At 53.9% G+C, this 13,173-nt stretch overlaps 1 protein-coding gene across 8 annotated transcripts in view; it reads left to right on the top strand.

Moving 5' to 3' along the window:
• DNMT3A (DNA methyltransferase 3 alpha) overlaps positions 1-13,173 on the top strand; it is a 109,671-nt gene that overhangs the window by 42,460 nt on the left and 54,038 nt on the right. The gene's annotated exons all lie outside the window — the stretch shown is intronic.

The following is a 13,173-nucleotide window of genomic DNA, read 5'->3' on the forward strand; positions in this document are numbered from 1 at the left end:
ACACACACGTGCCTGGCCTGTCAATGGCAGTGATGTATGTCCTGCAGGGACCTGGAGACATTTAAGACCAGGTGATGGGGTATACCCCTCCAGCTGCAGGTACCCCATTCTTCAAATCCCACCCTCACATTTCCCTGTTTTCTTATTTATTTATTTACTTTTTTACTGAGACGGAGTCTCACTCTGTTGCCCAGGCTGGAGTGCAGTGGCGTAATCTCGGCTTACTGCAACCTCCACCTCCTGGGTTCAAACAGTTCTCCCACCTCAGCCTCCCAAGTAGCTGTGATTACAGGCACGCGCCACCATTCCTGGCTAATTTTTGTATTTTTAGTAGAGGCGAGATTTCGCCATGTTGGCCAGGCTGGTGTCGAACTCCTGACCTCAAGTGATCCGCCCACTTCAGCCTCCCAAAGTGCTGGGATTACAGGCATGAGCCACCGCGCCCGGCCACATTTCCCTGTTTTCTGCATAGAGAAGTGGAGGCCCTGAGAAGCCAGTGGACTTGGCTGGTTGGTTTTGGGCCTAAGACTTGGACCAGGCCCCTGACTCCTGGCCTCCCTCTGGAAGGGAAGCAAGAGGGCCTGCCAGAATCCCAGGCTGGACTAAGATCTCCCTGGACTATCTATGAAGGCCCCTCCCTACCACACTCTCACCCAGGGTCTCAGCCCCCACCTGGAGGAAGGGAACTGAGGCCTGGGAGTCTGATCAAATGGGAAGGGGGAGATGCAGGCTGAGGAGTCTCTGTGAGGCAGCAGGAGAACCAGGGCCCTGGGGAAGGAAGTCCTGCAGGCATGTAGGCTGCAGGGCCAGCCCCAGCGCCAGGCTTCTGGGAACCAGTGCCGCTGAGGCCTGGGGGCAGCTCTGGAGAACAAGACCCCTGGGCTGTAGGAGCCTAACTGGTTTATGTCTTAAACTCAGATGTGGAGCAGTCATTATTTCCCAGCACCAGAGACAGCTGGTTCCTTTCTTTTACCCCCCCCTTCCAGCTGAGAATGGTAAACTTGGAGCAAGAAGGTAAGGGGGAGTCAGAGGCTCTGGATTTGTTACTCAGCCCTTCAAAGAAATGTTCTCAGCAGGCATGGAGCCCAGGACTTGCTCCCTTGGGGTAGAGAGCCGGGTTGAAGGTGACTGAAGTGAAATGGGACAGTAGAGGCGGGGGGTGAGTTCCTGGAGGTGGGAGGTGTGGGAACCTGCTGTGTACTGAGATGCACCCCTGCCAGTTCTGCCTGAAGATTTGAGGCGGGGGGCGGGGGGGCGGAGTGAAGTCATTTTACTGGTAAGTAATTTTAAACCTTTTAATATTAAAGCAAACGTGGATATGTAATGAATGAAATTCATTCTGGAATGAAAAATTCACGTGACGTTGAAAGATAACACGGGGCTTCAGAGAGGACTTTCTGGCTGGCAGCAGACTCCAGATTCCTAGGGCCCCTGCACCCTCCTCTACCCACAGGGCACCTTAATGGAGAAGGTGTGGGAGGAGAGCCAGGCCGGAGTCAGAGCACACTGGTGACTCCACATTTGCAGCGTGCCCTGGCTCTCTCCTGAGGCTTGGCAACGTGCAATCTGCTAAGCAAACTCCCCCTGTCCCCGTCCAGTTTCTGAGGACAAGAGCCACCACCTGTAGCAAATAAAGACCCAGCAACCCTTTGACTCATCTTTGTGAGTCTCTGGAATCAGAGGGTAGCCACATCGCTGAGAGGTGGAGTGAAGCACTCGGGTGAAAAGGTACAAGGAAGTCAGGGGCAGGAGTGTGGGGACATCGCCTAGACAATGACAGAGAAGAGGGGCACAGCCGAGTGAGGGGAGAGGGGCCGGCGGTCCTACATCCCCTGGCCTGAAGCACGCTCCAGGGCAGAAGGAAAAACACTGTCTTTGGGGTCCAAGAGACCTGAGTTCAAATTCTGGCTCCACCACTGACCACCTGTGTAACCTTGAACTACTGCTGCCTGAACCTCAGGTTCCCCTTCTAAAAACAGAGGAGAAAAGGATGCATTCCTCCTTGCCCCTGTGAGAACGAAATGGTGCAAGCACCAAGGAGCCTCAGCAAAGGTCGGGCCTGCCCCCGCCTGGCCAAACCTTTCCTCTTCAGGAGGCCACGGCAACCGTAGTTTGACAGAAGAGCAGCACCTTGATTTAATGCTTCCCAGCATGTGTCCTTGAGCAAGTCACCTAACCTCTCTGGGCTGCTTCCTCATTGGGAAAATATGGCTGCCAGTAAAACCTGCCCTGTCCACCTCCTGGGGCACTTGGCAAACAGCAAAACAGAGTCCAAATGTGCAGGCTGGGCCAGGCGCAGTGGCTCATGCCTGTAATCCCAGCAATTTAGGAAGCCAAGGCGGGCGGATCACCTGAGGTCAGGAGTTTGAGACCAGCCTGGCCAACATGGTGAAACCTTGTCTCTACAAAAATACAAAAATTAGCCGGGCATGATGGCGGGTGCCTGTAATCCCAGTTACTCGGGAGGCTGAGGCAAGAGAATCGCTTGAACCCGGAAGGGGAAGGTTGCAGTGAGCCAAGATTGTGCCACTGCACTCCAGCCTGGGCAACAGAGCGAGACTCTGTCTCAAAAAAAAAAAAAAAGTGCAGAGCTGGCTGTGTAAAAAACCTGTTCCACTGCAGGGCCCAGTGTCCACCAGGCTGGGGTGCAGGCCTATGGGGTGGGGGCCCAGCATCAGCCTCTCAGCAGCCCTGGGAGGCGGGGCGCATCCCGTGCCCCTCATGGTCTGGATGTGTTCTAGCCCAAGTCCTAGGTTACACCTGCCGTCGCCTGGCCTCTCAGGAGAGGCCCAGGGTGAGGAGGAGCATGGTAAAGGTGAAGCTGATTGGGAAGTCAGCTGTTGGGAAAGCAACTCCTTGCACATTGGAGGAACCGAGAAAGACTGACCCCGAGGACAGCAGCCAGCATGGCCCTTCCTGGGAGCCCATGTTGGGGGATTCCTGCTGCAGCCAAGGCTCAGCCCTTGTGGTCGCAGGTGCTGGTCCTGGCCTCTTCCCCTCCCGTGCAGGAGCACAGGAGAGATGGCTTCTGAGGACCTGTTGCAGCTGTGGCCCTGGGAATAGATTTGCCAGGGAGCTTTAAAGCAGCTGAGTGTGTCATCCAGCTAAGCCTGGGGAAGGAGCTTGGCTCAGGTCCTGACAGGTGTGACAGGGGATGGGGACTGGGAAGTAAGAGATGAAACCTTGGCTGGAGGCTGTGAGCTTCCACAGCCGGCGCTGGACAGGGAGGGTCCAGATATACCCACTAGTGCCCTCACCAGGTCCCACCCCCAAGCCCAAGAAATCCTGGGCTCTCTCCTCCTTTTGCCCCCAAGGACTGTCTGTCTTGGCCTTCAACAGGCATCTGTCCCTGGGTGCCTTCTGCCCCCTGGCATTGCCCTCACCCAAACCAGACTCCACCTGCCCTCTGCATGCCCAGGCCAGTGTGCTCCCTTCACGACAAACACTTTCCACTTCCTGAGCACTGACCATGTGCGGGAAGCCACCAGAGGAAGATGCCTTCTATTTCAGTCAAGTGTGCTGGAGAGAGGAGGCCACACATAATCACAGTAAATGTAGCATCGGCACGTCCTTCTTCAGGAACCCCCCGGGACTCCATTTTTTAGGGGACAAGATCTGAATTCCAGCCCCTCACCATCTGACCACTCCTTCCCCTGCTATGCCTGATGCCACCCCTTTGGCCACAGAAACCTCACCTTCTCACTGCTCCCCAAACACACTAGCCAGCCATTCCTCCTGCCCGCCCCTTACACAGTTCCACAGCCTACCTTCTCTCCGCCTACCCCAGCACCACAGCCCGGCAGAACCCAGCCTGAAAATGAAGCCCAGTTCAGCCACTGTGACCCACACTGGCCTCTCCCTTCTCCAACTGTCTCCAAAGTCAATAAAAATGAACTGATAAAGACAAGTTCCAAGCCCACCGATCACACACATGGGACTGCAGTGGTCTGCAGACCTCACTTTGAGAAGCATTTGTTGTCACCTGTCGGTACAGAACTGAGTATAACTATTCAGAAGCTTTTATGTGTGTATGACAATGTTGCCACATCCACGTGCTGTGATTTTATATTTTACAACCGTATCATTTCTTGGTGCATTGAGAATTTAAAAATCTGAAACCAAAGCTTGAGCTTTCATCCCTGACAGTTTGAAAATGCACCGCCATTGCATAGTCGCTGAGCTGTGCCACACTGAGTTTGCCTGCCTCACTGAGGACAGAGACCAGCAGTAAAGGCTCATGGTTATGCAGCATGTTACTGCCTACAAAGGCGTTTTACAGGGGTTACCTTATTTGATGCTGACAAACCTGCGTGAGGTAGTTGGGGACCGCTTTCATTATCCCCACATTCAGAAGAAGAGACTGAGGTTCAGAGAAGATGATCAGGACTTGGACTTCACACCTCCCAACTGCAAAGCCTATGGTGCTCTTTCCTCCTTATCACTGCATCCATGCAGTTTGGCTACTGGGTACCTACCCAGGGGTTCTCTTTCAGTTAATATGTGAATTCAGGGCTGCTGGAAAAAGTGTGTGGAACTGGTCCAAAAAGCATACAAAGAAAATGGAACTGAAGAGAGTTATTGACACAAATACCAGGGAGCCTGTGTGTAAATGCCGAAGGCTGCAGGGGGCTGAGGGCAAAGAGGTGGGCCTGCTTAAAACCGGCAACGGCCTAGTTGTCTGCAGCACTGGCCAGAGAGCCAGGATGCTGCAGTCAGAGCCGGCAACAGGAAACAGGAAGTCAGCTGCAGGGCAGGGCGGGGCTTAGGAAGGGAGCTGGCACCTGGGCCAGGGCCTGCGGGCTGGCCAGTGCCCATGATAGGGAGGCGGGGGCCGGTGCGTGGAGCTGAGCCCGTGTGTGGGTGTGAGGTGGGGAGAAAGGGGCAGCCTCTAAGGATGTTGCAGGGTGACAAGTGTGGGTGTCTGAGGCTGGTTCCTGCCTGGTTGCCAGCCCAGACAGTCCTGCAGAGGCCTTTGTCCTTCGTGGGTGGTTCCGGTTGGAGCCCTGAAGGGAGAGTTTCTGCCTTTGCCCACCAGGCCCTGGGGGGTGAGTGGCCCTGTGGGGCTCCATCCCCTATTTACTAGCGATGCGTATTTATTCATTGACGATTTATACCCACCAACTTCCTCCAGGGTTATTTTTGCTCAGAGGGAGCACTCTGAGGTCACCTCCTGCTAAGAATAACCCAGAATGGGAGGGAGGAGGAGGAGGGGGCCGGGCGCTGGTGCTGAGCTCAGCTGAGCCCAAGCTGGTGTTAGGGCTGACCCTCCAACACCGCAGGAGTGAGCCAGTCCAAGAGGGCAAACTGCCCCACTTCAGAGCAGATGACTTGGGGTAACCTAAATGGGGAAGTCAGGGAACCATTCTGCTGCAGGCAAAAGTCAGCTAGGTACAGCTTATGGCAGCTGTTGGAGGTTTGCAGCACTGGCTAGCTTTCCAGCCTGATAGGACCTTTGATTCTTCTCCAAGTTAAGACAGAGCTCAGCAGCCCTGCTTGTTTTCAGATCAGAGCCACTCCTGGGCTAACCCTCCGGACCTCGGCTGGGTGACATGGTGCCCCTAGCTTTTATGCACATAACTTCCTGACATCGTGTCTCCCACTCCTGGGCTGCAGCCCTTGGCCCACCCCTAGAGGTGGCTTTTCTTCCTGCGAGCCTGCATCAGTACACGCTGCTGCCCACTCTGTCTCCTCATGTTTTGGAAGGCGTGAGGAAGACAGGCCGACACACTGCTTGTGAGGTAGAACCTATGGTTATGAACCTTGCAGCTCCACCCACCCACTCCCCGACCTGAGCGGTGAAATCAACGCCCGCTACTGGAGTGCTGCATGGAAGGGCCTAGCCCATGGTGGGGACTTAAGTGCAGTGGGACTCCTAAGGATGCCTGGGAAGCCAGGGAAGATGGAGGAGGTGGGGCTTGACCTGGGCCTTAGAAGGGAGGTGACATTTGGAGAAGTCAAGGGGAAAGTGAGAGGCACCCCCGACCCCAGCTGAGCTGGGTGTGGAGGAAGGAAGGCATGCAGGGCGGGGTGAGTGTGGGGAGGCCCAAAGGCAGGGGCCATGAGCACACAGGCACAGGCCTGGCTGAGGGGACTAGGGATTCATTGAAAAATGTATATGGGGCTGGGTGCAATGGCTCACACCTGTAATCCCACCACTTTGAGAGGCTGAGGCAGGTGGATCACTTGAGGCCAGGAATTCGAGACCAGCCTGGCCAACATGGCAAAACCCCATCTCTACTAAAAATAGAAAAAAGCCGAATGTGGTGGCACATACCTGTGGTCCCAGCTGCCCAGGAGGCTGAGGCACAAGAATCGCTTGAACCTGGGCAGGCAGAGGTTGCAGTGAGCCGAGATTGTGCCACTGCACTCCAGCCTGGGCTACAGAGGGAGACTCTGTCTCAAAAAAATAAATTTATATATATATATATAATAAATAGTAGCTGGGTATGGTGGTACACCTGTGGTCGCAGCTACTTGGGAGGCTAAGGCAGGAGGATCTCTTGACCCCGGGAGGTTGAGGCTGCAGTGAGCCATAATTGTGTCACTGCACTCCAGCTGGGTGACAGAGCAAAACCCTGTCTCAAAGAAAGAAGAAAAATCTTCTCAATCTTGATTGGAAAGGTAGTTTGCAGGCAGCCTGAGGGGCTTTTACTCTTTATCCTCTCTGAAAAATGTGTTATCTGGAAGGTTGTGAGGAGGCGGATATGACGTGATGGGAGTCGTGTTTGAGAAATTGGCTCTGGCACCCATGAGCATGGCGTTCATCCCTGAGCATGAGCACATGCTGGGAGAGGGGAGGGGGCGGGGGCGCCAGCAAAGTCCCAGGGCCTGTGGGGGGTGGCAGTGGCGGGGCAGAATTGGCCAAGCCTATGCTGCTGGCCCTGGGAATGCTGGAGAGGAAGGGGTGAAAGGAGGCCCTAGCAATGGCACAACAGGGACAGCATCAGCGTTGTTGTCAGAGACAAGGCTTCTGGAAGGGAGCAGATGGGGAAGGGGCCCCTGTCAAGGCCACCTTACATAGCTGGTCTTACTTGGGGAGCATTTAAGTAGAATCTCAGAATCTCCTTTTTTTTTTTTTTTCCAAAAATAATCCCTCTGTTTATTTTCATCTCTCCACATCCCAGGGCCACCTTCAGCGAGTCATTCATTCCCACAGGTCCTGGCCTTGGTGGCCTTCCTGGGGCCCCATGAGCTTTTCTAGGGCCCGGGCTCCACCTGCATTGTTCCTCCTGTTGCAGGTACGCGCCGGCACACCCATTGGAGGAGAGCTGTTGACATGGGCTTTCTTTCATCATCCCCACCTAGAGAATTTTGTACATTTTGGTTCTCCTACCTCGAGAAAGACATAAGCGAGTTGGAAAAGCTCCAGAGAAGGGCACTAAATTTATCAAGGGGAAGGCAAGGCTGCCAAGAGAGGACAGACTAAAGAGATTAGGACTCCCAAGTCTGCAGAGACAAAGGCAGAGGACGTGATTAAGGCTATGAAATCATGTCGGGTGCGGCGGGCTGAGCACAGCACAGCTGGGGGGCAGAGGGAGGACACCCATTAGAAATTTCAGAAAGGTAAATGAAGCACAGAAAAGACAGCACCATTTTCCATGGTGGGTTCCCTTCTTACCCAACCTGTCACCCTAGGATTGGCAGAAATTGAAAACAGAAGCAACTTCAAAAGAGATTTACTTAACGTATGGGATCTCTCATACGTAATGGCTTTTTTGTTTTTGTTTTTGTTTTTTGTTTTTTTTGAGACGGAGTCTCACTCTGTTGCCCAGGCCGGAGTGCAGTGGCGCGATCTCGGCTCACTGCAACTTTTGCCTCCCGGGTTCAAGCAATTCTCCTGTCTCAGTTTTCTGAGTAGCTGGGATTACAGGCGTGTACCACCATGCCTGGCTAATTTTTTTTTTTAAGGGTCGAAGGGATTTATTGAAAATGAAAGTACACTACACAATGTGAGAGCAGGCCTGAGCATAGGGGGCTCAAAGGCCATTTTTTTTGTATTTTTAGTAGAGATGGGGTTTCACCATGTTGGCCAGGCTGGTCTCGAACTCCCAACCTCAGATGATCCGCCCTCCTCGGCCTCCCAAAGTGCTGGGATTACAGGCGTGAGCCACTGAACCCAGCCAGCATAATGGCTTTTTAAAGGGAGCCTCCAGCTCACTCTGAAATCCTTTGAGGTTGACTTCAAAGAGCACAACCAGGCCCTTTTCCAGGTGGACCAGTGTCCCCGCTGGAAACAGAACCCTGAGTGGGCCGGCCACTCACCACGCATGGTCATTCTGGCATCCATTTGCCGTGGCTTGTGACGGCCTAGCCAGGCCACGGACTGAGTGACCTCTAAGGCTTTGCAGAGCCCAGAGTTCTCTCCTCAGACACACGGGTGGAGAGATCTCTGGGGAGAAGGGAGACAGGCAGCTCCCAGCAGATGTGGTAAGGGGAATGGTAGGACCTGGAGGGGGTGCCCAGGCTGGGACCAGAGTTTCCAGAGTCGGCCCTCTGTGGCCTCTGGTCCCGCCATCCCTGACCCCACTGGCTGCGCTTTTAGCCACCCCAGAGGGAAAAGGGAAATTGGAGGAGTCAGGGTCCTAGCTCCATAGCGTTGGAGCTTGCTCCATCCACCCCAGGAAGGCCGAGCAAGGGGGCATCTGGGGACCCCCTGGCCCCTCCTGGAGTGGGCATGGAGCAGGCATCTCTGGCTCTCCCTGCCACAGGCCACTTCCAGCTGCTATCAGATCTCTGGTGAGGGCCGCCAGGGGAAAGGGGGCTGCAGGAAGGGCGGGGGCGGGCAGTCGTGGCCCCGTGCCAATGCTTCGGGGGCAGAGCTGCCCTGCTTACGTGGACATGCAGCTGTTTCCTGAAACTAGAGTCAACCTGGAAAAATTCAGGCTGGTTGAGGGGTGATGGGCCTGCAGAGCTGAGGAACTGGAAGGAGCGAGGAGTTGCGGTGCGAGTGGAGGGGCTCACGCGTGTTTGTGTTGGCATCGTGCAGCTTCCTTGCACCCTTCTGTCCTGTGGCTGGCAGTGGGTGTCTGCAGGCGTGGGGGTGCCTCCTTCTCAAGTCTGTGCATGTGATGGTGAAGAGTCCGTGGCTGGCCTGATGCCAGGGTTCCCGGTTGGCATGGAATGGATCTCACAGAGGCCTTAAAAGCACCATGGCAGGCCCGGCCCTCTGGGTGACCAAGGTGAGGTCGCCCCTGCATCTGCTGGGCTTTGGGGGAGAAGGCAAGAGGAGCTCCCAGTGGGAAAGGAAGAGGCAGGGGAGGAGGGAGAATGGCACCTACCCACCCCCCACCCCCACAGGACCCCCCCTTCCCCGGTGATCGCTGCAGGTGGGCTGCAGCCTGGGGACAGGGCTTCTTGCCCCAGGTGCCAGGGCCTCATCTCCCCTGTGCCATGACTTTCACCTCTCCTCCTCCTGGATTTTAGTTTTTCTGTGTAAATAACTATAGTAAAGCAACACTTAAAAACCACTTCTGGCCGGGTGTGGTGGCTCACGCCTGTAATCTCAGTACTTTGGGAGGCCGAGGTGGGTGGATTACCTGAGGTTGGGAGTTCGAGACCAGCATGGCCAACATGGCGAAACCCCATCTCTACTAAAAATACAAAAATTAGCTGGATGTGGTGGCACATGCCTGTAATCCCAGCTACTAGTTGGGACTGAGGCAGGAGAATCGCTTGAACCCTGGCGGCGGAGGTTGTAATGAGACGAGATCACACCATTGCACTCCAGCCTGGAGAACAGAGTGAGACTGCGTCTCAAAAAAAAAAAAAAAATCACTTCCATAAAATTAGCTGGATGTGGTGGCACATGCCAGTGGTCCCAGCTCCTTGGGAGGCTGAGATAGGAAAATCGTTGAATTTGAGGCTGCAGGGAGCTATGGTCACACCCCTGCACTCCAGCCTGGGCAGCAGAGTGAGACCTTGTCTCAAAAAAAAAATTTTTTTTAATTACTTCCATAAAAATAAAAAGTTAGGTGTGGTGGCAGGCACCTGTAGTCCCTGGTAAAACTGAGGCAGGAAGATTGCTTGAGCCCAGGAATTCAGGGCCACAGTGAGCCGTGATCATGCCACCGCACTTCAACCTGAGTGACAAAGGGATATCCTGTCTCTTAAAAAAAAGAAAGAAAAAATCACCTCCCCATATTGGGAGTTTCAGACATTGCCCCACCCTGGGATGCAAGGCTTTGCCTGGAGTGAAGGAGGGGCAGGAGGTCTGGGTCTGGCCCAGACTTTGGGCAAAGGGGGAAGAGGAGGGGGCGGCAGGGCTGGGGAATTGGTTCCGGCTGGGCAGGCCACAGCAGAGGGCTCCTCCTTGCCTTGCCTCTGTCTTTTGCTTGAGTTGAGCGCTGCTCAGGGGAGGGCCAGCAGCCTCTGCCCGGCCTTTCTTGGGCACTGCACTGCCGCCTCTGCCTTCTCCAAACCCTGGGGGCATTTGTGAGCTTGCGCTTTTCCGAGACTCAACCCAGAGCGGGAGTCGGCCTTCAAATGCCTCGCCTGTACCTGGGCCATCCTGGAAGCTTTACTGCTCAGAGGCGTGTGACCCAAGGCAGGCCTCAGAAAAGCGAGTATCGCTCCAGCTCCCCTAGGATCCCTGTGAAAATTACATTTATTAATTTTATAAGCATATGTGTGCCCAGTCCTGTGTGGGATGCTAGAGAGCCATAGGTGGAGAGGCCTACAAAGTTAAATAAGATTGGCCGGGTGCGGTGGCTCACGCCTGTAATCCCAGCACTTTGGGAGGCTGAGGTGGATGGATCACCTGGGATCAGGAGTTTGAGACCAGCCTGGCCAACATGGAGAAACCCCATCTCTAAAAATACAAAAATTAGCCAGGTGTGGTGGCAGGCACCTGTAATCCCAGCTACTTGGGAGGCTGAGGCAGGAGAGTCGCTTGAATCCAGGAGGTGGAGGTTGCAGTGAGCCGAGATCGCGCCACTGCACTCGCCTGGGCAACAGAGCGAGACTCGGTCTCAAAGAAAAAAAAAAGTTAAATAAGGCAAGGCTCACAGTCGAGGAGGGAGGCCACAGTAAACAGATAATTAGATTCAGAGGTATGAATTGTAAGGAGATTGGGTGAGAAAGGGCTTTGTAAACAAACGTGGCATGCATTGGCTGGGACAGGAGTGACAGCTGCGGTGGGTTCACCCCCACCCTTCAGGGCAAGGCTGGGCCAGCAGCTGTCCACACCTGCCAACTACAGGGGGCTGAGGGGTCCAGATCCTTCCACACACAGACTTTAAAATGCTCCTTAGAAGACAGAAAGTAGAAGAGTGGTGACTGGGGGAGAGGCGACTGGGAAGTTAGTGTTGAATGGAGACAGTTTCTGTTTGGGATTGTGGAAAAGTTCTGGAGATGGATGGGGGTAAAGGTTGTATAACCATGAGAGTGTACTTAAAGTATGCTTGAAAATGGTTAAAATGGTAAATGTTATGTATGTTTTACCCCAGTTTTTTAAAAGTTTAAAAAAGTGTTTCTAGGCCGGGCACAGTGGCTTACGCCTGTAATCCCAGCACTGTGGGAGGCTGAGGTGGGTGGATCACGAAGTCAGAAGTTCAAGACCAGCCTGGCCAAGATGGTGAAATCCCGTCTCTACTAAAAATACAAAAGTTAGCCAGGCATGGTGGCAGTCAGCTGAGATAACACCACTGCACTCCAGCCTGGACAACAGAGCGAGACTCCGTCTCAAAAAAAAAAAGTGAGCGATCTTGGCTCACTGCAAGCTGTGCCTCCTAGGTTCACACCATTCTCCTGCTGCCTCCCCAGCAGCTGGGACTACAGGCGCCTGCTACCACGCCCAGCGAATTTTTTGTATTTTTAGTAGATTCGGGGTTTCACCATGTTAGCCAGGATGGTCTCAATCTGCTGACCTCATGATCCACCCGCCTCAGCCGCCCAAAGTGCTGGGATTACAGGCGTAAGCCACCATGCCTGGCCAAAAAAAGTGTTTCTTAAGCCAGGCATGGTGGCTCATGCCTGTAATCTCAGCACTTTGGGAGGCTGAGGTGGGTGGATCACCTGAGGTCAGGAGTTTGAATCCAGCCTGGACAACATGGTGAAACCCCATCTTTACCAAAAATACAAAAAGTTAGCCAAGTGTAATAGCAGACACCTGTAATCCCAGCTACTTGGGAGGCTGAGGCAGGAGAATCACTTGAACCCAGGAGGCGGAGGTTGTAGTGAGCCGAGATTGCGCCACTGTGCTCCAGCCTGGGCAACAAGAGCGAAACTCCATCTCAAAAAAAAAAAAAGTGTTCCTTTGATAAAGACAGTCCCTGTCCTTGCCCCTACCCTCAGCCCAGGGTTTTTCAAAGACATTATTGCCATTTTGTCTGGACTAAATCTCTGTTGGGGGGGGTGTCCTCTGTCTGGTGGGGTGTTTAGCAGCTTCCCTAGCCTCTACTCACTAGATGCCAGCACCTCACCCTAACCTTGTGGCAGCCAAAAATGTCTTCACACACATGCCAAAATGTCCTGGTGAGGAGTTAGCAAAATCGCCCCAGTTGAGAACTACGGCCTTAACCTGCCTCAAAAAGCTGCTCACAGGAGAGGACTGAGGAAAAGCCGGAGGCAAGGTGGGGGTTCTGCCCAGAAGGAAAGCGAAGATTGGCAAACTCGGAGGGACCCCAGGAAGTGGTGGGCAGGATTTGAAGACCCAAAGTGAGGTATACCGGGTGGGGGTAGGTGGACAGTGGGTGATAGGACCAAGCTGTACTGAAATCTAGAATGATACTAGATTCACAACCCTCCTGTGGCCCCCATCTGGCCCCCCACAGGAGGAGAAGTGATGGGTACTTACTGCGGCTTTTCCCATTCTGAAATTGTCACCTGCAGCTGCACCTGCTGGTGGTGCCTTCTAGGATGGTCGGCACCCCCAACCCAGCCCTCTCCCAGATAATGGGCAACATGAGTATCTCGGGGGTGTGCTGTGTCTCTTTCAAGATGACTGTCAAAATAAAAGCAAACAAAAGCAGATTGTTTAACAAACATGGCAGCAAAGCTGAAACTCCCTCTAGCTTGAGTGCAGGAGGTTCTCACTTTTAGCTTCGTCTTTGCCATTCACGAATCAATTGTGAATATTGTCTGAGCACCTGTCAGGTGCCCCACTCCCTGCTAAGTCTAGCCGGATCGAGCAAAGTCTCTGCCCTCCAGATCGAGCAAAGTCTCTGCCCTCCAAAG

The sequence above is a fragment of the Pan troglodytes genome, chromosome 12, assembly GCF_028858775.2.
Source record: "Pan troglodytes isolate AG18354 chromosome 12, NHGRI_mPanTro3-v2.0_pri, whole genome shotgun sequence".
Lineage (NCBI taxonomy): Eukaryota > Metazoa > Chordata > Mammalia > Primates > Hominidae > Pan > Pan troglodytes.